Below are 24,033 nucleotides of genomic sequence, written 5' to 3'. Positions count from 1 at the left end.
GGACAATTTCCTAGACAGATACCAGGTACCGAAGTTAAATCAGGAACAGATAAACCAGTTAAAGAACCCCATAATTCCTAAGGAAATAGAAGCAGTCATTAAAGTTCTCCCAACCAAAAAGAGCCCAGGTCCAGACAGGTTTAGTGCAGAATTCTATCAAACCTTCATAGAAGACCTCATACCAATATTATGCAAACTATTCCACAAAATTGAAACAGATGGATCACTACCGAATTCCTTCTATGAAGCCACAAATACTCTTATACCTAAACCACACAAAGACCCAACAAAGAAAGAGAACTTCAGACCAATTTCCCATACAAATATCGACGCAAAAATACTCAATAAAATTCTGGCAAACCAAATCCAAGAGCACATCAAAACAATCATTCACCATGATCAAGTAGGCTTCATCCCAGGCATGCAGGGATGGTTTAATATACGCAAAACCATCCACGTGATCCATTATATAAAGAAACTGAAAGAACAAAACCACATGATCATTTCATTAGATGCTTAGAAAACATTTGACAAGATTCAACACCCTTTAATGATAAAAGTCCTGGAAAGATCAGGAATTCAAGGCCCATCCCTAAACATAGTAAAAAGCCAAATACAGCAAACCAGTTGCTAACATTAAACTAAATGGAGAGAAACTTGAAGCAATCCCACTAAAATCAGGGACTAGACAAGGCTGCCCACTCTCTCCCTACTTATTTAAAAAGTTCTTGAAGTTCTAGCAATCAGACAACAAAAGGAGGTCAAGGGGATGCAGATTGGAAAAGAAGAAGTCAAAATATCACTATTTGCAGATGATATGATAGTATATTTAAGTGATTCCAAAAGTTCCACCAGAGAACTACTAAAGGTGATAAACAACTTCAGCAAAGTGGGTGGGTATAAAATTAACTCAGATAAATCAGTAGCCTTCCTCTACACAAAAGAGAAACAAGCCAAGAAAGAAATTAGGGAAACGACACCCTTCATAATAGACCCAAATAATACAAAGTACCTCGGTGTGACTTTAACCAAGCAAGTAAAAGATCTGTACAATAAGAACTTCAAGACTCTGAAGAAAGAAATTGAAGAAGACCTCAGAAGATAGAAAGATCTCCCATGCTCATGGATCGGCAGGATTAATATAGTAAAAATGGCCATTTTACCAAAAGCGATCTACAGATTCAATGCAATCCCCATCAAAATACCAATCCAATCTTTCAAAGAGTTAGACAGAAAAATTTGCAAATTCATCTGGAATAACAAAAAACCCAGGATAGCTAAAACTATCCTCAACAATAAAAGGACTTCAGGGGGAATCACTATCCCTGAACTCAAGCAGTATTACAGAGCAATAGTGATAAAAACTGCATGGTATTGGTACAGAGACAGACAGATAGACCAATGGAACAGAAATGAAGACCCAGAAATGAACCCATACACCTATGGGCACCTGATTTTGCAAAGGAGCCAAAGCCATCAAATGGAAAAAAGATAGAATTTTCAGCAAATGGTGGTGGTCCAACTGGAGGTCAACATGTAGAAGAATGCAGATTGATCCATGCTCATCACCCTGTACAAAGCTTAATTCCAAGTGGATCAAGGACCTCCATATCAAACCAGATACACTCAAACTAGTAGAAGAAAAACTAGGGAAGCATCTGGAACACATGGGCACTGGAAAAAAATTCCTGAACAAAACACCAATGGCTTATGCTCTAAGATCAAGAATCGACAAATGGGATCTCATAAAACTGCAAAGCTTCTGTAAGGCAAAAGACACTGTGGTTAGGACAAAATGGCAAACAACAGATTGGGAAAAGACCTTTACCAATCCTACAACAGATAGAGGCCTTATATCCAAAATATACAAAGAACTCAAGAAGTTAGACCGCAGGGAGACAAAGAACCCTATAAAAAATGGGGTTCAGAGGGGGAGGGGGGAGGGTGATGTTTGCCCGGAAACCGGGAAAGGGAATAACACTCGAAATGTATATAAGAAATACTCAAGTTAATAAAAAATGGGGTTCAGAGCTAAACAAAGAATTCACAGTTGAGGAATGCTGAATGGCTGAGAAACACCTGAATAAATTTTCAACATCTTTAGTCATAAGGGAAATGCAAATCAAAACAACCCTGAGATTTCACCTCACACCAGTGAGAATGGCTAAGACCAAAAACACATTTGACAGCAGATGCTGGCGAGGATGGGGAGAAAGAGGAACACTCCTCCATTGTTGGTGAGATTGCAGACTGGTACAACCATTCTGGAAATCAGTGTGGAGGTTCTTCAGAAAATTGGACATTGAACTGCCTGAGAACCCAGCTATACCTCTCTTGGCCATATACCCAAAAGATGCCCCAACATATAAAAAAGACACGTCCTCCACTACATTCATCGCAGCTTTATTTATAATAGCCAGAAGCTGGAAAGAACCCAGATGCCCTTCAACAGAGGAATGGATACAGAAAATGTGGTACATCTACACAATGGAATATTACTCAGCTATCAAAAACAATGACTTTATGAAATTCGTAGGCAAATGGTTGGAACTGGAAAATATCATCTTGAGTGAGGTAACCCAATCGCAGAAAAACACACATGGTATGCACTCATTGATAAGTGGCTATTAGCCCAAATGCTTGAATTACTCTAGATGCCTAGAACAAATGAAACTCAAGGCGGATGATCAAAATGTGACTGCTTCATTCCTTCTTTAAAAGGTGAACAAGAATACCCTTTTGAGGGAATAGAGAGGCAAAGATTAAAACAGACACAGAAGGAACACCCATTCAGAGCCTGCCCCACATGTGGCCCATACATATACAGCCATCCAATTAGACAAGGTGGATGAAGCAAAGAAGTGCAGGCAGACAGGAGCCAGATGTAGATCGCTCCTGAGAGACACAGCCAGAATACAGCAAACACAGAGGCGAATGCCAGCAGCAAACCACTGAACTGAGAATAGGATCCCAGTTGAAGGAATCAGAGAAAGAACTGGAAGAGCTTGAAGGGGCTCGAGACCCCATATGTACAACAATGCCAAGCAACCAGAGGTTCCAGGGACTAAGCCACTACCTAAAGCCTATACATGGACTGACCCTGGACTCTGACCTCATAGGTAGCAGTGAATATCCTAGTAAGAGCACCAGTGGAAGGGGAAGCCCTGGGTCCTGCTAAGACTGAACCCCCAGTGAACTAGATTGTTGGAGGGAGGGCGGCAATGGGGGGAGGGTGGGGAGGGGAACACCCATAAAGAAGGTGAGGGGGGAGGGGATGTTTGCCCGGAAACCGGGAAAGGGAATAACACTCAAAATGTATATAAGAAATACTCAAGTTAATAAAAAAAAAAGAAAGTATCTATAGTTGATACAGTTTCATGAGATATTTTAAGAATATATATCTTGCTGGTACTCTACAATTTTTAGGATCATAAACCTGTTGTCACTCCTTTTCATATATAAGAATAAGGTGGGGGAAAGATTGAGTTTTTACTGTTAAGAAAGTTAGAAGGTAATGAGATTGCCAGTGCCTTTAGCAGAAACATTTTGTTCCTTGGTTTTCATTTCTATATGATTGGGAAGTTGACTCTCAATTTCACTCAGGGATAGATTTTTCTTCCAGTCAGTAAAATAGTCTAGAAAACTTGTTTTCTAAAAGGACCCCCATTGAATTTGTTTAGAGTACATATGGGCCAATTTTAAAAAGTTACATTGGTGACACTGGCTAGAATCCAAAGAAAAACCATTACCTTCAAGGGGGGAAAATCCATGCTGCCTCCATTTTTCATTCCTTCTATGTCTATTTCTTGAATAAGCATCTTGTGCATGGTGTGGGCCACAGCATATACAGCATTGTATACATGGTAATTGCCAGTACTTACAGCTATGTCAAAGAGGTACCAAGGTAACAACCCCAAGTTACCTCTAGATGAACAATTTTTTAATGATTTACAGGTAGCATTAGATATTGCACAACCAAAGTAAATCTCCCACAGTCTTGCAAGAAAAATGTCATCTGGGTATTTGGAAGGTCTCACTGATTTTACAAACTCTTTAAAAGTAGAAATATCACCCTGGCATTTTGAAAAGATGAGAGTCCCATGGAATGAGTCAAGAATTAAATGTCTCATAGAAGTGACGACTCCCCATTGTTAAGTGGTCACCCAGATTCTCCACAGAAGTATATATTCCCATCTTCTAAACAGCACACCTAAGGAAGAGTCAGTGTTAGCATAAATGATAACAACTTTGGCTGGGTTTCTCATAATCCAAATAGGGTATTCATAAGTGTTTTCCAGGTCCATCATGTGAGTAACTGGGATAAATTCCATGAAGGCTACACAGACTGTGTTTCTTTCCATTTGTGGAATCAAGTCTGTGACAAAGTTAACACCATTCTCATCCTCTGAGATGACCAGCCGCACCCAATTCCATTTGAAATGGACAAACAATGAGACCATGCCTAAGGCCAAAGAAGATTCTTTGGCAGCCATCTGATACAAAAAAGGAAACTCCTCAGAGTTATTCATACTTTGTTCAAAAAGTCGAATGCTCAGCTGTAAAAATGAAAGCAGGGATAGACATTAATGAGGAGGTCCTGGAAATCACAGAAAAATTGCATATGAAACAGTCACTTAAAGTTTAGAGATCCAAATTTTTACTTAAAGTCAAGTCTAGTACTGATATATGATTCTGGAAAATGAGTTGAATTACTCTCTTTTATTGTAGACCTGTGTGTATATTTTAAGGCCTGTATGTACATTTCAATCAGAAGAAATGTGAATATAGTAACATCTCAAAGTATGTAGCTTTAAAGTTATGTATTTTAAAGGAGTATTTGGACAGCTGGTTCATTGACTCTCTCTCTCTGTGTGTGTGTGTGTGTGTGTGTGTGTAAAAGTGTGTGTGACAAGCCTTCTACAGTGAATACAGAGTATGTATTAACGTGAAGGCTAAAAGAAGGCAGCAGGTGTTCTCTACTTTTTTCCACATATTCTTCTGAGGTAGGGTCTCTCTTCATCCCTGGGCTCCATGTGTTTTGCCCTGTGGAGAAGATAACATGGACACAGGGATTATCTTGTATCTGGTTTGTTGTCATGAGTGTAAGTGTGAAGATGGCATTCGAACTTTTATCCTCCTGATTGCACTGAAACTGTTCTTGACATTTGTGCTGTATTCCAGTCCACTACTATTATTTTGAATCATGCATAATGAAACATTTCCTTATGATTTTTCATGGTATACAAATTATGGAACCAAATGAGAATAGTTTCCTTTCTTCTCATGCATCTAATCTCACCTGTGGATATTTATAAAGACTCAAAAATATGCCAATTAAGGAAGAAATTTCCCATGTTGTTCCTGTGATTGCAGCCACAGATTTTCCCTTGGTTTTGCATGTATAGTTAGGAATGAGTCTGTCCTGCTCTGTGAGCCACTTGAGGAAACTTACTACAGTCTCATTACCAATGGCCCCAGCACTGTGAATATTATATCCAAGTGTCATGTTAGGTAAAAGTATGGGGTTTCTGTTGATCTCCTCTATGGCAAAAATTAAGGCCATCACAAATTGGTAGTTTTGTGGAGCAATCCTGTGTAGAAAACATAGGAATCATTAGAGCATAATCTCAAATCACATTGAGTCATTCAATTGAGTACATTCACTATTATATATTGAATGAACACACCCCCTCAGAGCTTCAATGTTCAAACTGCATCTTCTTTCCCAAGATTGCTCATGTGTCATTGTCACAGGTTTTTGTCATGTTTAGCAGCTCCTATGGGGACTAATTCCTTTGTAAATATTTGAGCATAGATGAAGAAGCCTATATTTCATTCAGGAAACAACCAGAAACTACATGTTTTTCTTTAACATGGATGTCTACCTGTTATAAAACTGAAAAAATATATTTAATGTGATTTGAGGGATTGGAAGTGTGTAGGTTGTGAAAGGCCAGACTGAACCAATACATACTAAGAGTTCCTGATGAAAGATGAAATGAAAAATGTTCTATGCCCTTGTCCAAGGTTATACTTGTCAAAGCCTGTATAGAGCTGGAGACAGGAATTATGAATTAGTGAAATTTGAGGTGTTTGATGATATTTTCTACCTCTTATACTTCTTGTCTACCTCAATGCTTCTGTTTTCAGATTATGTAATTTAATATACTTTAAGATCTAAATAGTTTTTTGCTCTCTTTTTTAAGCAAGTTGGCCATTTGGTTCATAAGTATGAAATTTTATATATTCCAAATTCTACATACTCTTTCATCTACATGCATTCCTTTGGTAGCTACTAAGTGTTCTCATTTATCTTTTTATATCTCTCTATGTATGCATACACCTATATGCATAAATGTAAAAAAATTAATCTGCATATTTGTATAATGTTTCTTGTATGTATTATTCAGAACATAATAAGAAATAGACATGCTAACATGTACAGGTGAAAAGCTGTGACACCTTAGCAAGATAAAATACAGCAATGGTGATTGAGGAATGCTGAGTGCAGGAGGCATAGTCTTCCCCAGGAAGTGGAATATCGGTTGGGCTTCCAATATTAAATGCTTGGTTCTGAAAATGCTAATATGTAAGAGCCTATACAGTTTTTAATGTTTTTCTACCTCAACAGTCCTTATACAGTTTTGTGACTCCATGAGAAAACGTTTTGTTTGCTCATTCTGTATCTTGTGTATTGTCCATTACACAAGTGGGGGCTTAGAAGTTAATGCTGTCCTTTTATATAAAGTGTGTTTTCCTTTGTTGCAGTGAACAGCACTGCATTTCCTTGTGAGTCTGAAGAGTTGTTTTGTCACCCAGAGCTGATCATAGAAAGCTAGTATTTTACAATTTTACATATGTTTATAAATTTGAATAAAGAAAATTCTGTAAGACATAAACAAATGAATGAAATTAAGGGAAAACCAGGATGCTAATCAGTATAAAGTTCCAAAAGTGTTCCAAGAACTAGTTATTTGTAACTTGGTTATGAAGAAATTTGAACACTTTGGGGTTCATGTATTTACTGAGAAAGAAAGAAATAAAAACATTGAACCTAGCAAAATCAAATTGGAAAGGGATTCACAAGGCAATGCAGTTAGTCTGTAGAGGAAATAAGGATAAACCAAAACTTTAAGTTTCATATTGAGTAAATCTAATAGGGAAAACATTGAAGTAAATATAATCAAGAACATATTGTTCACTGCAAAGAAGGAAAACACACTACATAGGATAATAGAAAGGTCCAAAAGAAGGAGGATAACTACACTCTAGAAAGTTATCTTCTTGCAACAAACCAAGAAGAATATAGCCACACAAATGTAAATCCTCTTCTAAGAAGAAATATAACGTGTAACACTATTCATTGGGCATAACTTGCCAATAAAAACACATGGACTAACAGACTGACTACATAAATAGGACCCAGTGTTTTGCCGCATAAGAAAAAAATCTTCTAAGATGAACTCTCAATTCTGAACATTAATGTTCCAAAAGCAAGGGCACCAACATCTATAAAAAAATTTATTAAGCACTCCCACAGAAAGGGAGATTTCAACACACCACTCTCATCAATGGACAAATCATGGAAACAGAAATTAAATGGAGAGAAAATGAAGCTAACAGAAATTATGAAACAAATGGATTTAACAGACATCTATAGAACATTTCATCCTAAAACAAAAGAATATACCATCTTCTCAGCACAGCATGGTACTTTATCAAAAATTGACCAAATAATTGGTCACAAACAGGATTGAAATAAACCTATGCATTCTGTCAGAACACTATGGACTAAGACTGCTCTTCAATAACAAGAAAAACACCAGAAATTCAACATACACATGGAAACTGAGGAATCCTCAACTCAATGACAAGTTGGTCAAAGAAGAAAAAAGAAATTAAAGACTTTTTAGAATTTATTGAAAATGCAGGCACAATATAGCCGAACTTATGGGATACAATGAAAGCAGTGTTAAGATTTGAGTGCCTCAAAAATGGAAAAAGCATAGACTAACAGTTTGACAGCACACTTGAAAGCTACAGAAGAAAAAGAGGCTAATTCACCCAAGAGTAGACAGCAGGAAATAATCAAACTCAAAGCTGAGATCAACCAAATTGAGACAAAAAGAACTATTTACTGGGTCAACAAATCCAGGAGATGGTTCTTTGAGATAAACCCTTAGCAAACCACACCAGAAAGCAGAGAGACAGTATCCAAATCAACAAAGTCATAAATGAAAAGGGAGACAAAATTCAAGAAAGTGAGAGAGTTCAGAAAATTAGCAGATCCTACTTCAAAAGCCTATACTCAACAAAACTGGAAAATCTGGAAGAAATGGACAACTTTCTGGACAGATACCAGATAACAAAGTAATAAGAGGCTCAGATAAACCATCTAAACAGTCCCAAAACCCTTAAAGAAATAAAAGCAGCCATTAAAAGTCTTCCAACCAAAAAAGTCCATGGTCAGATGGGCCTAGTGCATAATTCTATCAGACATTCATAGAAGACCTAATATCAATAGTGTCCAAATAGTTCCACAAAATCGAAACAGAAAAAACACTACCCAATTCATTCTTTGAAGCCATAATTATGCTTATGCCTAAACCGCCCAAAAACCCAACAAAGAAAGAGAAGTTCAGACAAATTCCCCTTATGAATATTGATGCAAAAGTACAATCATATACTTGCAAACCAAGTCCAAGAACACATCAAATCTTTCCTCCATGATGACCAAGTCTGCTTCATCCCAGGGAGGCAAATATGTTTCAACATACAGAAATTCATCAACATACTCCTCTACTTAAAAAAACTCAAAGAACAAAACCACATAATCATCTCATTGGAATTTGAGAAAGCATTTGACAAAATTCAACACCCCTTCATGTTAGAAGTCCTTGAAAGATCAAGAATTCAAGACCCACATAAACAGTAAAATCAATATACAGCAAACCAGAAGCCAACATCAAACAAAATAGAGCAAAGCTTGAAGCAATCCACTTAAAACAGGTGCTGGACAAGGCTGCCTACTGTCTGTTCACCTATTAAATATAGTACTTGAAGTTCTATCGAGAGCAATCAGACAACAAAAGCAGATCAAAGGGATAAATTTGAAAGGAAGAAGTCAAAATATCACTATTTGCAGATGATATGATAGTACACTTAAGGGACCCCAAAAATTCCATGATAGAACTACTACAGCTGAAAAACAACATTAATAAAGTGGCTGGTTATAAAATTAACTCAAACAAATCGGGAGCCATCTTCTACTCAAAGGATAAACAAGCTAAGAGAGAAATTAGGGAAATGACATATTTCACAATAGCCACAAATGGTATAACTATTTGACTCTAACAAAGCAAGTGAAAATCTGTATGAAAAGAACTTCAAGTCTCTGAAAAAAGAAATCAAAGGTCTCAGGAGATGGAACAATCTCCTATGCTCATGGATTGGCAGGTTAATACAGTAAAAATGCCCATTTAGCCAAAAGTAAACTACAAATTCAATGAAATCCCCATCAAAATTCCAATGCAATTCTTCATAGAATTAGGAAGAGCAATTTGGAGATTCATTTGGAAAAGATAACACACCAGGATAATGAAAACTCTTCTCAACAATAAAAGCAGTTATGGGGGAATCACCATCCCTGACCTCAAGCTGTATTACACAGCAATAGTGATAAAAACTGCATGGTATGGGTACAGAGACAGGCAGGTAGATCAATGGAACTGAATTGAAGACCCAGAAATAAACCCACACAACTATGGTCACTTGATCTTTGATAAAGAAATTAAAAATACCCAGTGGAAAAAGACAACCTTTTCAACAAATAGTGCTGGTTGAATTGAAGGTCAGCATGTAGAAGAATGCAAATTGACCCATTCTTTTCACCTTGTATAAAGCTCAAGTCCAAGTGGATCAAAGACCCCATATCAAACCAGATACACTGAAACCAATAGAAGAGAATGTGAGGAAGAGCTTCAAACTAATAGGCACAGGGGGAAATTTCCTGAACAGAACACCAACGATGCATGTTCTAATATCAATAATTGACAAATGGGTCCTCATAAAATTGCAAAGCTTCTGTAAGTCAAAGGACACTTTCAATAGGACAAAATGGCAACCAACAGACTTGGAAAATTCTTTACCAATTCTATATCTGATAGAGAGCTAATATCCAATATATACAAACAACTCAAGACAGACACCAAAGAATCAAATAATCTTATGAAAAATGAGGTACAGACCTAAACAAATAGTTCTCAACTGAGGAATATTGAGTGGCTGAGAACTGTCTAAATAAATGTTCAACATCCTTAGTCATGAGGTAAGTGCAAATCAAAACGATCCTGAGATTCCACTTCACACCTGTCAGAATGGCCAAGATCAACAACTCAGGTGAAAACAGATGTTGGCAAGGATGTAGAGAAAGAGGAACACTCCTCCATTTTTGATGGGATTTCAAGCTGGTACAACCACTCTGGAAATCAGTCGGGAAATTCCTCAGAATATTGGACGTAGTACTCACTGAGGACCCAAATATACCACTGAAGAGCATACACCCAAAACATGCTCCAACGTATAACAAAGACACATGTCCAACTATGTTCAGAGCAGCCTTATTTAAAATACGCAGAAGTTGCATGCCCTTCAACAGGAGAATGGATACAGAAAGTGTGGTACATTTACACAATGGAGTACTACTCAGCTATCAAAAACAATGACTCCATGGATTTCATAGGCAAGTGGATGAAACTAGAAAATAACATCCTGAGTTAGGTAACTCATTCACAAAAGATCATACATGGCATACACTCACTGCTAGATGGTTATTAGCTCAAAAGCCTGGAATACCTGAGAAAAATTCACAGATCATATGAAGTTCAAGAAGAAGGAAGGCCAAAAAGCAGATGATTCATTCCTTTTCATAACGGAGCACAAAATACTTTCAGGAAGAAATACAGGGACAAAGAGTGGATCAGGGGATGAAGCAAAGGTCATCCAGAGACTCCATATTTTGGGATTTATCCCATATGCTGCCAGCAAACTCAGTCACTATTGCTGATGCCAAGAACTGTTTTTTGACAGGAGGCAGATGTGCCTGTCTCCTGAAATGCTCTGCCAGAGTCCTACTGCTACAGATGAATATGGTTGCAGCTAACCATTGAACTTTACATGGGGACCCCAATGGAGGAGTTAGAGAAAATGCTTAAGGAGTTGAAGGGGTTTGCAACAACACAGGAAACAACAATATCAACCAACCAAACCCTACCAGACCTCACAGGGATTAGACCACCAACCAATGAATACACATGGAGGGCCCATAACTCCAGCTACATATGTGGCAGAGGATGACATTGTCCAATATCAATGGGAGGAAAAGCCCTTGATCCTGTGAAGACTTGTTTCCCCAATGTATGGTAATGCCAGTGCACTAAGGATGGAGTGGGTGTGTGGAAATGGAAGCATCCTCATAGAAGCAGGGGAAGGGGGAAGGGAATATGGGACAGGGCAGACAGGGGATAACATTTGAAATGTAAATACATAAGTGCTTGCCTAGAAAGCACAAGGCCCTGGGTTCGGTCCCCAGCTCCAAAAAAAAAAAAGAAAGAAAAAGGAAAGTAAATACATAAAATATTATCCAAGAAAAATAAAATTAAAAAATATGATCTTGTGGAAAGCTGTATAATAAAGGTAAGAAGATCCCTAGAAGAAGAAAAATGAAAAATGTATCTAAATAATAATCAACACTGAAGCCATTGAAGATTTTACATCATGCAGTATTAAGTATTCAAGTTACTTTTCATATTTTGTACATGAAACTAAGCACTCCATCTTCAATAGTATTTATAACTTATTTTAATAGAATTTAAAATTTTATGTATACTAAAAATTTCTTTAAATATATTTATGATTTGTTACTAGTACCTGTTTTTTTTACATCATTAATATTTTGTATGAGTAGACATTCAAGATTATATAAAAATTTCTTACTAAGATAAGAGCCATAAAAGGAAAATGTTGAATTCCTGGTACATTATACATCAGCTGAATATATATATATAATATTACATCATTCCATGCATTGGATGTAGGACTTTCATGATAAGGTCAACTCTACAAGTATAAGTAAGATAATAACTGTGATTCTCTGTGTTATGTATTATCCAAAGTTTTGGAACGGAATGATGTTCTCATTGTATTTGAAGAATAAATTCCTCAGATGGACTAAATTCCATAATTAGGAAAAAAGAGTTTATTTACCATTTCCTCCACAGACCAACTGTATTGCCTTGTAAATTCCTTTCCAATTTGATGATGCCAGGTTCAATATTTTCATTTCTTTCTTTCTCAGTGAATTTATGAACCCCCAAGAGTTTGAAACTCTTGATAATCAAGTTACAAATCACTGGTTGTTAGAACACTGTTGGACCTTTATACTGATTTATGTCCTGGTTTCCACTTGAATTCATTCATTTGTTTATGTCTTGAGGCATTTCCTTTATTAAATTTAATCAATTAATTTAAAATTATAAAATACCAGATTTCTAAGGATCCATGAGCACCTATTTTAACAAATGAGAGATGTGGGAAGAGACCACCAACACTGCTCACCCCTGCCCACATCCCTGGCCCAAGAGGAAACTGTATAAGGCCTCTGGGCTCCCGTGGGGGAGGGCCCAGGAGCGGCAGGACTTCTGCGCCTGAGACACCGCCGGAACCTGAAAGAAACAGACCGGATAAACAGTTCTCTGCACCCAAATCCCGTGGGAGGGAGAGCTAAACCTTCAGAGAGGCAGACAAGCCTGGGAAACCAGAAGAGACTGCTCCCTGCACACACATCTCGGACGCCAGAGGAAAAAGCCAAAGACCATCTGGAACCCTGGTGCACTGAAGCTCCCGGAAGGGGCGGCACAGGTCTTCCTGGTTGCTGCCGCTGCAGAGAGCCCCTGGGCAGCACCCCACGAGCGAACCTGAGCCTCGGGACCACAGGTAAGACCAAATTTTCTGCTGCAAGAAAGCTGCCTGGTGAGCTTGGGACACGGAAGCAGAATTTCTATAGGAGGCACGGTCTGTGTTTACTGGAAGTCCCACACCCGCGGATCCCGGCCCGCAGCAGCTCTCTGCTCCCAGACCCGGTGAGAGAGAGACCCAACCGCCTGGTCAGGTGGGCACTCCTGAGGCTGCAGAGCGGAAGAGACCACCAACACTGCTCACCCCTGCCCACATCCCTGGCCCAAGAGGAAACTGTATAAGGCCTCTGGGCTCCCGTGGGGGAGGGCCCAGGAGCGGCAGGACTTCTGCGCCTGAGACACCGCCGGAACCTGAAAGAAACAGACCGGATAAACAGTTCTCTGCACCCAAATCCCGTGGGAGGGAGAGCTAAACCTTCAGAGAGGCAGACAAGCCTGGGAAACCAGAAGAGACTGCTCCCTGCACACACATCTCGGACGCCAGAGGAAAAAGCCAAAGACCATCTGGAACCCTGGTGCACTGAAGCTCCCGGAAGGGGCGGCACAGGTCTTCCTGGTTGCTGCCGCTGCAGAGAGCCCCTGGGCAGCACCCCACGAGCGAACCTGAGCCTCGGGACCACAGGTAAGACCAAATTTTCTGCTGCAAGAAAGCTGCCTGGTGAACTCAAGACACAGGCCCACAGGAACAGCTGAAGACCTGTAGAGAGGAAAAACTACACGCCGGAAAGCAGAACACACTGTCCCCATAACTGACTGAAAGAGAGGAAAACAGGTCTACAGCACTCCTGACACACAGGCTTATAGGTCAGTCTAGCCACTGTCAGAAATAGCAGAACAAAGTAACACTAGAGATAATCTGATGGCGAGAGGCAAGCGCAGGAACCCAAGCAACAGAAACCAAGACTGCATGCCATCATCGGAGCCCAATTCTCCCGCCAAAACAAACATGGAATATCCAAACACACCAGAAAAGCAAGATCTAGTTTCAAAATCATATTTGATCATGATGCTGGAGGACTTCAAGAAAGACATGAACACACGTAGGGAAACACAGGAAATCATTAATAAACAAGTAGAGGCCTACAGAGAGGAATGGCAAAAATCCCTGAAAGAATTCCAGGAAAACACAATCAAACAGATGAAGGAATTAAAAATGGAAATAGAAGCAATCAAGAAAGAACACATGGAAACAACCCTGGATATAGAAAACCAAAAGAAGAGACAAGGAGCTGTAGATACAAGCTTCACCAACAGAATACAAGAGATGGAAGAGAGAATCTCAGGAGCAGAAGATTCCATAGAAATCATTGACTCAACTGTCAAAGATAATGTAAAGCGGAAAAAGCTACTGGTCCAAAACATACAGGAAATCCAGGACTCAATGAGAAGATCAAACCTAAGGATAATAGGTATAGAAGAGAGTGAAGACTCCCAGCTCAAAGGACCAGTAAATATCTTCAACAAAATCATAGAAGAAAACTTCCCTAACCTAAAAAAAGAGATACCCATTGGCATACAAGAAGCCTACAGAACTCCAAATAGATTGGACCAGAAAAGAAACACTTCCCGTCACATAATTGTCAAAACACCAAACGCACAAAATAAAGAAAGAATATTAAAAGCAGTAAGGGAAAAAGGTCAAGTAACATATAAAGGGAGACCTATCAGAATCACACCAGACTTCTCGCCAGAAACTATGAAGGCCAGAAGATCCTGGACTGATGTCATACAGACCCTAAGAGAACACAAATGCCAGCCCAGGTTACTGTATCCAGCAAAACTCTCAATTAACATTGATGGAGAAACCAAGATATTCCATGACAAAACCAAATTTACACAATATCTTTCTACAAATCCAGCACTACAAAGGATAATAAATGGTAAAGCCCAACATAAGGAGGCAAGCTATACCCTAGAAGAAGCAAGAAACTAATCGTCTTGGCAACAAAACAAAGAGAATGAAAGCACACAAACATAACCTCACATCCAAATATGAATATAAAGGGAAACAATAATCACTATTCCTTAATATCTCTCAATATCAATGGCCTCAACTCCCCAATAAAAAGACATAGATTAACAAACTGGATACGCAACGAGGACCCTGCATTCTGCTGCCTACAGGAAACACACCTCAGAGACAAAGACAGACACTACCTCAGAGTGAAAGGCTGGAAAACAACTTTCCAAGCAAATGGTCAGAAGAAGCAAGCTGGAGTAGCCATTCTAATATCAAATAAAATCAATTTCCAACTAAAAGTCATCAAAAAAGATAAGGAAGGACACTTCATATTCATCAAAGGAAAAATCCACCAAGATGAACTCTCAATCCTAAATATCTATGCCCCAAATACAAGGGCACCTACATACGTAAAAGAAACCTTACTAAAGCTCAAAACACACATTGCACCTCACACAATAATAGTGGGAGATTTCAACACCCCACTCTCATCAATGGACAGATCATGGAAACAGAAATTAAACAGTGATGTCGACAGACTAAGAGAAGTCATGAGCCAAATGGACTTAACGGATATTTATAGAACATTCTATCCTAAAGCAAAAGGATATACCTTCTTCTCAGCTCCTCATGGTACTTTCTCCAAAATTGACCATATAATTGGTCAAAAACGGGCCTCAACAGGTACAGAAAGATAGAAATAATCCCATGCGTGCTATCGGACCACCACGGCCTAAAACTGGTCTTCAATAACAATAAGGGAAGAATGCCCACATATACGTGGAAATTGAACAATGCTCTACTCAATGATAACCTGGTCAAGGAAGAAATAAAGAAAGAAATTAAAAACTTTTTAGAATTTAATGAAAATGAAGATACAACATACTCAAACTTATGGGACACAATGAAAGCTGTGCTAAGAGGAAAACTCATAGCGCTGAGTGCCTGCAGAAAGAAACAGGAAAGAGCATATGTCAGCAGCTTGACAGCACACCTAAAAGCTCTAGAACAAAAAGAAGCAAATACACCCAGGAGGAGTAGAAGGCAGGAAATAATCAAACTCAGAGCTGAAATCAACCAAGTAGAAACAAAAAGGACCATAGAAAGAATCAACAGGACCAAAAGTTGGTTCTTTGAGAAAATCAACAAGATAGATAAACCCTTAGCCAGACTAACGAGAGGACACAGAGAGTGTGTCCAAATTAACAAAATCAGAAATGAAAAGGGAGACATAACTACAGATTCAGAGGAAATTCAAAAAATCATCAGATCTTACTATAAAAACCTATATTCAACAAAATTTGAAAATCTTCAGGAAATGGACAATTTCCTAGACAGATACCAGGTATCAAAGTTAAATCAGGAACAGATAAACCAGTTAAACAACCCCATAACCCCTAAGGAAATAGAAGCAGTCATTAAAGGTCTCCCAACCAAAAAGAGCCCAGGTCCAGACGGGTTTAGTGCAGAATTCTATCAAACCTTCATAGAAGACCTCATACCAATATTATCCAAACTTTTCCACAAAATTGAAACAGATGGAGCCCTACCGAATTCCTTCTACGAATCTACAATTACTCTTATACCTAAACCACACAAAGACACAACAAAGAAAGAGAACTTCAGACCAATTTCCCTTATGAATATCGACGCAAAAATACTCAATAAAATTCTGGCAAACCGAATTCAAGAGCACATCAAAACAATCATCCACCATGATCAAGTAGGCTTCATCCCAGGCATGCAGGGATGGTTTAATATACGGAAAACCATCAACGTGATCCATTATATAAACAAACTGAAAGAACAGAACCACATGATCATTTCATTAGATGCTGAGAAAGCATTTGACAAAATTCAACACCCCTTCATGATAAAAGTCCTGGAAAGAATAGGAATTCAAGGCCCATACCTAAACATAGTAAAAGCCATATACAGCAAACCAGTTGCTAACATTAAACTAAATGGAGAGAAACTTGAAGCAATCCCACTAAAATCAGGGACTAGACAAGGCTGCCCACTCTCTCCCTACTTATTCAATATAGTTCTTGAAGTTCTAGCCAGAGCAATCAGACAACAAAAGGAGATCAAAGGGATACAGATCGGAAAAGAAGAGGTCAAAATATCACTATTTGCAGATGATATGATAGTATATTTAAGTGATCCCAAAAGTTCCACCAGAGAACTACTAAAGCTGATAAACAACTTCAGCAAAGTGGCTGGGTATAAAATTAACTCAAATAAATCAGTTGCCTTCCTCTATACAAAAGAGAAACAAGCCGAGAAAGAAATTAGGGAAACGACACCCTTCATAATAGACCCAAATAATATAAAGTACCTCGGTGTGACTTTAACCAAGCAAGTAAAAGATCTGTACAATAAGAACTTCAAGCCTCTGAAGAAAGAAATTGAAGAAGACCTCAGAAGATGGAAAGATCTCCCATGCTCATGGATTGGCAGGGTTAATATAGTAAAAATGGCCATTTTACCAAAAGCAATCTACAGATTCAATGCAATCCCCATCAAAATACCAATCCAATTCTTCAAAGAGTTAGACAGAACAATTTGCAAATTCATCTGGAATAACAAAAAACCCAGGATAGCTAAAGCTATCCTCAACAATAAAAGGACTTCAGGGGGAATCACTATCCCTGAACTCAAGCAGTATTACAGAGCAATAGTGATAAAAACTGCATGGTATTGGTACAGAGACAGACAGATAGACCAATGGAATAGAATTGAAGACCCAGAAATGAACCCACACACCTATGGTCACTTGATTTTTGACAAAGGAGCCAAAACCATCCAATGGAAAAAAGATAGCATTTTCAGCAAATGGTGCTGGTTCAACTGGAGGGCAACATGTAGAAGAATGCAGATCGATCCATGCTTATCACCCTGTACAAAGCTTAAGTCGAAGTGGATCAAGGACCTCCACATCAAACCAGACACACTCAAACTAATAGAAGAAAAACTAGGGAAGCATCTGGAACACATGGGCACTGGAAAAAATTTCCTGAACAAAACACCAATGGCTTATGCTCTAAGATCAAGAATTGACAAATGGGATCTCATAAAACTGCAAAGCTTCTGTAAGGCAAAGGACACTGTGGTTAGGACAAAACGGCAACCAACAGATTGGGAAAAGATCTTTACCAACCCTACAACAGATAGAGGCCTTATATACAAAATATATAAAGAACTCAAGAAGTTAGACCGCAGGGAAACAAATAACCCTATTAAAAAATGGGGTTCAGAGCTAAACAAAGAATTCACAGCTGAGGAATGCCGAATGGCTGAGAAACACCTAAAGAAATGTTCAACATCTTTAGTCATAAGGGAAATGCAAATCAAAACAACCCTGAGATTTCACCTCACACCAGTGAGAATGGCTAAGATCAAAAACTCAGGTGACAGCAGATGGTGGCGAGGTTGTGGAGAAAGAGGAACACTCCTCCATTGTTGGTGGGATTGCAGACTGGTAAAACCATTCTGGAAATCAGTCTGGAGGTTCCTCAGAAAATTGGACATTGAACTGCCTGAGGATCCAGCTATACCTCTCTTGGGCATATACCCAAAAGATGCCTCAACATATAAAAGAGACACGTGCTCCACTATGTTCATCGCAGCCTTATTTATAATAGCCAGAAAATGGAAAGAACCCAGATGCCCTTCAACAGAGGAATGGATACAGAAAATGTGGTACATCTACACAATGGAATACTACTCAGCTATCAAAAACAACGAGTTTATGAAATTCGTAGGCAAATGGTTGGAACTGGAAAATATCATCCTGAGTGAACTAACCCAATCACAGAAAGACATACATGGTATGCACTCATTGATAAGTGGCTATTAGCCCAAATGCTTGAATTACCCTAGATCCCTAGAACAAACGAAACTCAAGACGGATGATCAAAATGTGAATGCTTCACTCCTTCTTTAAATGAGGAAAAAGAATACCCTTGGCAGGGAAGGGAGAGGCAAAGATTAAAACAGAGACTGAAGGAACACCCATTCAGAGCCTGTCCCACATTTGGCCCATACATATACAGCCACCCAATTAGACTAGATGGATGAAGCAAAGAAGTGCAGACCGACAGGAGCCGGATGTAGATCGCTCCTGAGAGACACAGCCAGAATACAGCAAATACAGAGGCGAATGCCAGCAGCAAACCACTGAACTGAGAATAGGTCCCCTATTGAAGGAATCAGAGAAAGAACGGGAAGAGCTTGAAGGGGCTCGAGACCCCAAAAGTACAACAATGCCAAGCAACCAGAGCTTCCAGGGACTAAGCCACTACCTAAAGACTATACATGGACTGACCCTGGACTCTGACCCCATAGGTAGCAATGAATATCCTAGTAAGAGCACCAGTGGAAGGGGAAGCCCTGGGTCCTGCTAAGACTGAACCCCCAGTGAACTAGTCTATGGGGGGAGGGCGGCAATGGTGGGAGGGTTGGGAGGGGAACACCCATAAGGAAGGGGAGGGGGGAGGGGGATGTTTGCCCGGAAACCGGGAAAGGGAATAACACTCGAAATGTATATAAGAAATACTCAAGTTAATAAAAAAAAAAAAGATAAAAAAAAAAAAAACAAATGAGAGATGTAAAATTTCTGGAATGTGGCTATGGCATATGGGTTCATTCAATCCTTCGTAATTGAAGTTCATCAAGTATACTGTGTATGTATATTCTGAGGATTAAACAGATTTCTCTGGACAAATAATTACCACTGCCAATAAAGTGTGTGAGAAAAGAAATCATCCTTTTCTTTTAATGATTAACTTGATTAATTTCTTTAATATGACAAATAGATAGATACCAGTGATGGTAGAAGACAGGCTCTACTGAATCAGATATTCTGAGTGCGGGATTCCCAATGATCCTGGTCTTTTCCAAGAGGTCTGTGTCTAAAGCACACTTCACAGTTCCTGGGGTCCACATATTGGAGCAATGAAATAAATATGAACATTGTAAACCTCTAGCGATGGAGAGCATACTCTTTTCCTCTATCATATCTTTTTAATGGTAATGCACCCCTTTATTTTTTTAAGACTTATTTTATATATACAAGTACACTGTAGCTGTCCTCAGACACACCAGAAGAGGGCATCAGATCTCATTACAGATGGTTGTGAGCCACCATGTGGTTGCTGGGAATTGAACTCAGGACCTCTGGAAGAGCAGTCAGTGCTCTTAACCACTGAGCCATCTCTCCAGCCCCTCCTCTATCATATCTTACAGGGGAAACAAACATTTGAAATGCTAGAAAATAAAAAGTTCATATTGTGGTTGCAGAAATGGTGTGGCAGCAGACCACACGAAACTCAAGAAGAAGGACGACCAAAGTGTGGTTGCTTCAGTCTTTCTTAAAAGGGGGGACAAAAATATTCATAGGAGGGGATATTGAGACAAAGTTTGGAGCAGAGACTGAAGGAATGGCCATTCAAAGCCTGTCCCACCTGGGGATCCAGCCCATATATATATATGCACCCAACAAAACTAGACAATATTGATGAAGCCAAGAAGTGCATGCTGACAGGAGCCTGAAGTAGCTGTGTCCTGAGAGGCTCAGCTAGAGCATGACAAACACAGAGGTGAATGCTAGCAGCAAACCATTGTACTGAGAACTGTGTTCCTGTTGGAGGAGTTAGAGAAAGTATTGAAGGAAATGAAGGTGCTTGCAACCCCATAAGAACAACAATACCAACCAACCAACCAGAGCTTCTGGGGACTAAGTCACAACCCCAAGACTAAACATGGTCATACCCATGGCTCCAGCTGCATATGTAACAGAAGACAGCCTTCTTTGGTATCAATGGGAGGAGAAGCCCTTGGTCATGCCAAGACCTGATCATCCAGTGTAGGGAAATGTTAGAGCAGGGAGGTGGGAAGGGGGTCTGGTTGGGGAGGGAGAACACCCTTATAGTAGCAGGGAAGGTGGACAGGATAGGGGGTTTATTGATGGGAATCCTGGAAAGGGAGAAACATTTGAAATATAAATTAAAAATATCAAACTCAAGAAAAGGAAGGAAGGAAAGGAGGGAGGGAAAGAGAGAGAGAGAGAGAGAGAGAGAGAGCGAGAGAGAGAGAGAGAATATTAAACAAGCTCACTTAAGTCTAAAATGAGTGACTTAATCACTCTCCTAGTCAGAGAAGAGAATAGCACAATGACAATAGCAAGCATATGCCACCGGCAGAATTACAGATAGTAAAATGGAAACAGACATGACAGAAAGTAAAGGAGAAGGCAAATATATTAGCAAAAATTAGGAGTTGTGGGGGAAGATCAGAGATCCTAAGCATGTAGGTTGAATTTCTGTCTAGCTATCTAGAAAGGCAACATTTGACACATCTGTGTCTGACAGGAGGAACAATTACTGCTCTCTGTAGCACCTTCTCTACTCACAGCACCAGAAGTCACCTGTTCAAATTCTGTGCAAGTCTGTTTCATTCTTTTAGTAAAGAGTTCTTTGATTGCTGTGGTGACATTCCTTAGTGTCAAATGAATATTCCTGTACAGGTATACTTCAGATACTAGAGAAAATTTAAAGATAACTGCTGTCTGCTCACAGTGCCTAGACTATCTATCCTGTAATACCAAAGTGTGGGAAGACAGCTGCAAGGAAACAATTGTCTTCAAAGAGTTTGAAATAACCAAATAGAATAGGTAATCTCCTGAGAAATATGGCACAATCAGCAAGTCCCACCCAACTGTACCAACATTAGGAAGTGCACCGAAGGAATATTCAGTGGAAAGTCTTTGTAGAATGGACATTGTTCTGTCACCCTAAGTACTGAACTGTACCTATCCCACAAGACAAGATTCTAAGTTGCATCATTCGTCCTGTGTGACAGGAGTGTTGGACCTGGCTGGAGATTGATTTTCTTCTCAGACTACACCCATAAAAATAGAAGATAATGGATGGAAAGAGAAACTTATTTGATGGAAGAAGTGCTGTTGGGAATAAATAATGAGATGGTTAAAGGTGCACACTGGAGAATGTGGTTAGGTAGATCAGGCAGCAGACACTTACCGTGCACTGACGTCTTTGTTCTCTGCCCCTTCAGTGTGTTGGGAGGTTTGATAGGTATAAAGTGGTAAGAATGCACTGATCACCATATCCCCATCCTGGTATACATTGTCTATGAAAGAAACAAAACACTCATGGGTGAACAATTTGCACAGAAGCATAGGAAGCTTCAGGGTAAAAAAAGAAAAAAATCCAAGTGGGCATTGTCAGGGTTCCTTTGAGCACAAACGTAATCTGCCGTTAAGCCAGGTGCTCACATTCAGTAGCTGAATGTGTGGGCCCTTCTGTGGGTTTATAAGAGTTACAGACATAGGAGTCCTTTGAACTAGTCATTGCAAGGCAGCTTTTTCCAGTCCCCTGGAGAAAATTCCAACACTTTGTACCTTGAGGCTTCACAGCTGAGGTCTTCTCTAAAAGTGACAAACACTTGTTGAAAAAACATGGCTGAGATTCAGATCATGCCCTCATAGTATTTTGTATTATTATTATGCCATTCAAATCCAAGAATGAAAAAGAAGTCACCACAAGAATAAAATAAGAATCCAATACAAATGCAGAAGATTGGTTCTTCTACAGGTGTCCATACGCTATTGGCACAAACACCATTTGATAAGAAGAAATTAGTATATACTTGAAGATTCAAAGTTAGATTGGTGAAGAAAGGATCTATCCTGAAAGGGTCCCTCTACATAAATAGGGAACAGTGCCCCCCTCTCTGTTCCAGAGAAAGAGGGTCTTGTATAAAATGTTTAGTGGAGATATTCTGCTTTCTCCAGGATTCCCAGAATCTACACAGATTTCACAGCAGAAGATACTCATTTCCTGATTGATATGCATATGTACATCATATACATATATGCTATATATACATTGACATCTGTATGTACATCTACATAGTGTCACCATTTTCCACTACATACTAAGGCAAGCTGGAACCAGTGTAGTTGGTTATTACTTTGAGATACCTGAGAATGTTGTTTTGATTAGGATTTGTTGTTGTGTAAGGACTTTGCAAGTTTGGCCTATAAGTGCCATTGAGAGTTGAAACGCATTATTTTTTTCTGGAGGAGGTTAAAAGATAAAAATTGAAAGGCGTTCAGAGAGCAAAGGATTGACTTGTGGATTTTAGAAGGAAACAAAGACTGAATGTTTTTATGTGAAAAATCTAATGTTCTCCTTATTTGGGGCCAAAAAGTCAGCTTTAATTAACAAGCTACTCAAAATACTGAAGTAAATCATTTGCTTTGCTGGGAGACTGATCAGTTTGAGCTGAGAAACCAGTGTTGAGGAAGAAGAGACCTACATTTTGAGGGAAAATCTAATGGTAAGTATTTTCTGAGTGTGAGTACACAGAAGTTATGTTTTATACATGACCAATGTTGGGCCTTATACTGGAAGCCAAACTTGAAAATTTAAGAGACTTCAAGTGTTGGTTTTGAATTTATGAAGGGGTCAAGGAGAGAGGCTGAAGTTTGCCAATCTGTGGCAGGGCTAGAGTCCTTAAAAAGCACCCTGGAGAGACTATTGTATAAATTACAGTCCAGTTGCAGTAAGGGAGTCCAGCAGTTTTAGAGGTTCTGTTACCATGGCATGAACAACAGGAACAACAGCAGTAGAACACAGTCAGCCAGAGCCGAAGACAATTAGTGTGTTCTGCAGAGTAGAGCTGGAGCATTGGTCCATGGTCCTTGGAGGAACCTAGAAAACATGACTGACTCCCAGACAAATGATATCGATTTATACCCCATAATTTCTCTCTTATTGTCTCCTCTCTTTCCATCACATTACATTCCCACAACTTTTCTAGCCTCTAGTGACCACTATTCTTCACACTATTTCTCTAGAAACAGAAAGATAATCACTTACATACAAATGAAATGCGTATTTTTGTGTCTGTTCTATAAAACAACACTGTTTCCTTTTCTTCCTAACACAATTTGCTGTACACCCTTATGATTTTTTGTTTATATATGAATAATACTTCATTATGGAAACATATATTTAAAGAGAACAGAAATTCAGTCTTGATTTTAGTACTTTCTTTTTCCGTTTTAATTTTGTG

General features: G+C 39.1%; 1 pseudogene; it reads right to left on the bottom strand.

Annotated features, from left to right (window-relative positions):
* Positions 1-22,175, bottom strand: part of LOC134481321 (vomeronasal type-2 receptor 116-like) — a 38,944-nt pseudogene extending 16,769 nt beyond the window's left edge.
* Between the last annotated feature and the right edge of the window lie 1,858 nt (positions 22,176-24,033).

Source organism: Rattus norvegicus, chromosome 12 (assembly GCF_036323735.1).
Source record: "Rattus norvegicus strain BN/NHsdMcwi chromosome 12, GRCr8, whole genome shotgun sequence".
Lineage (NCBI taxonomy): Eukaryota > Metazoa > Chordata > Mammalia > Rodentia > Muridae > Rattus > Rattus norvegicus.
This window is presented reverse-complemented; position numbering and strand designations above follow the sequence as displayed.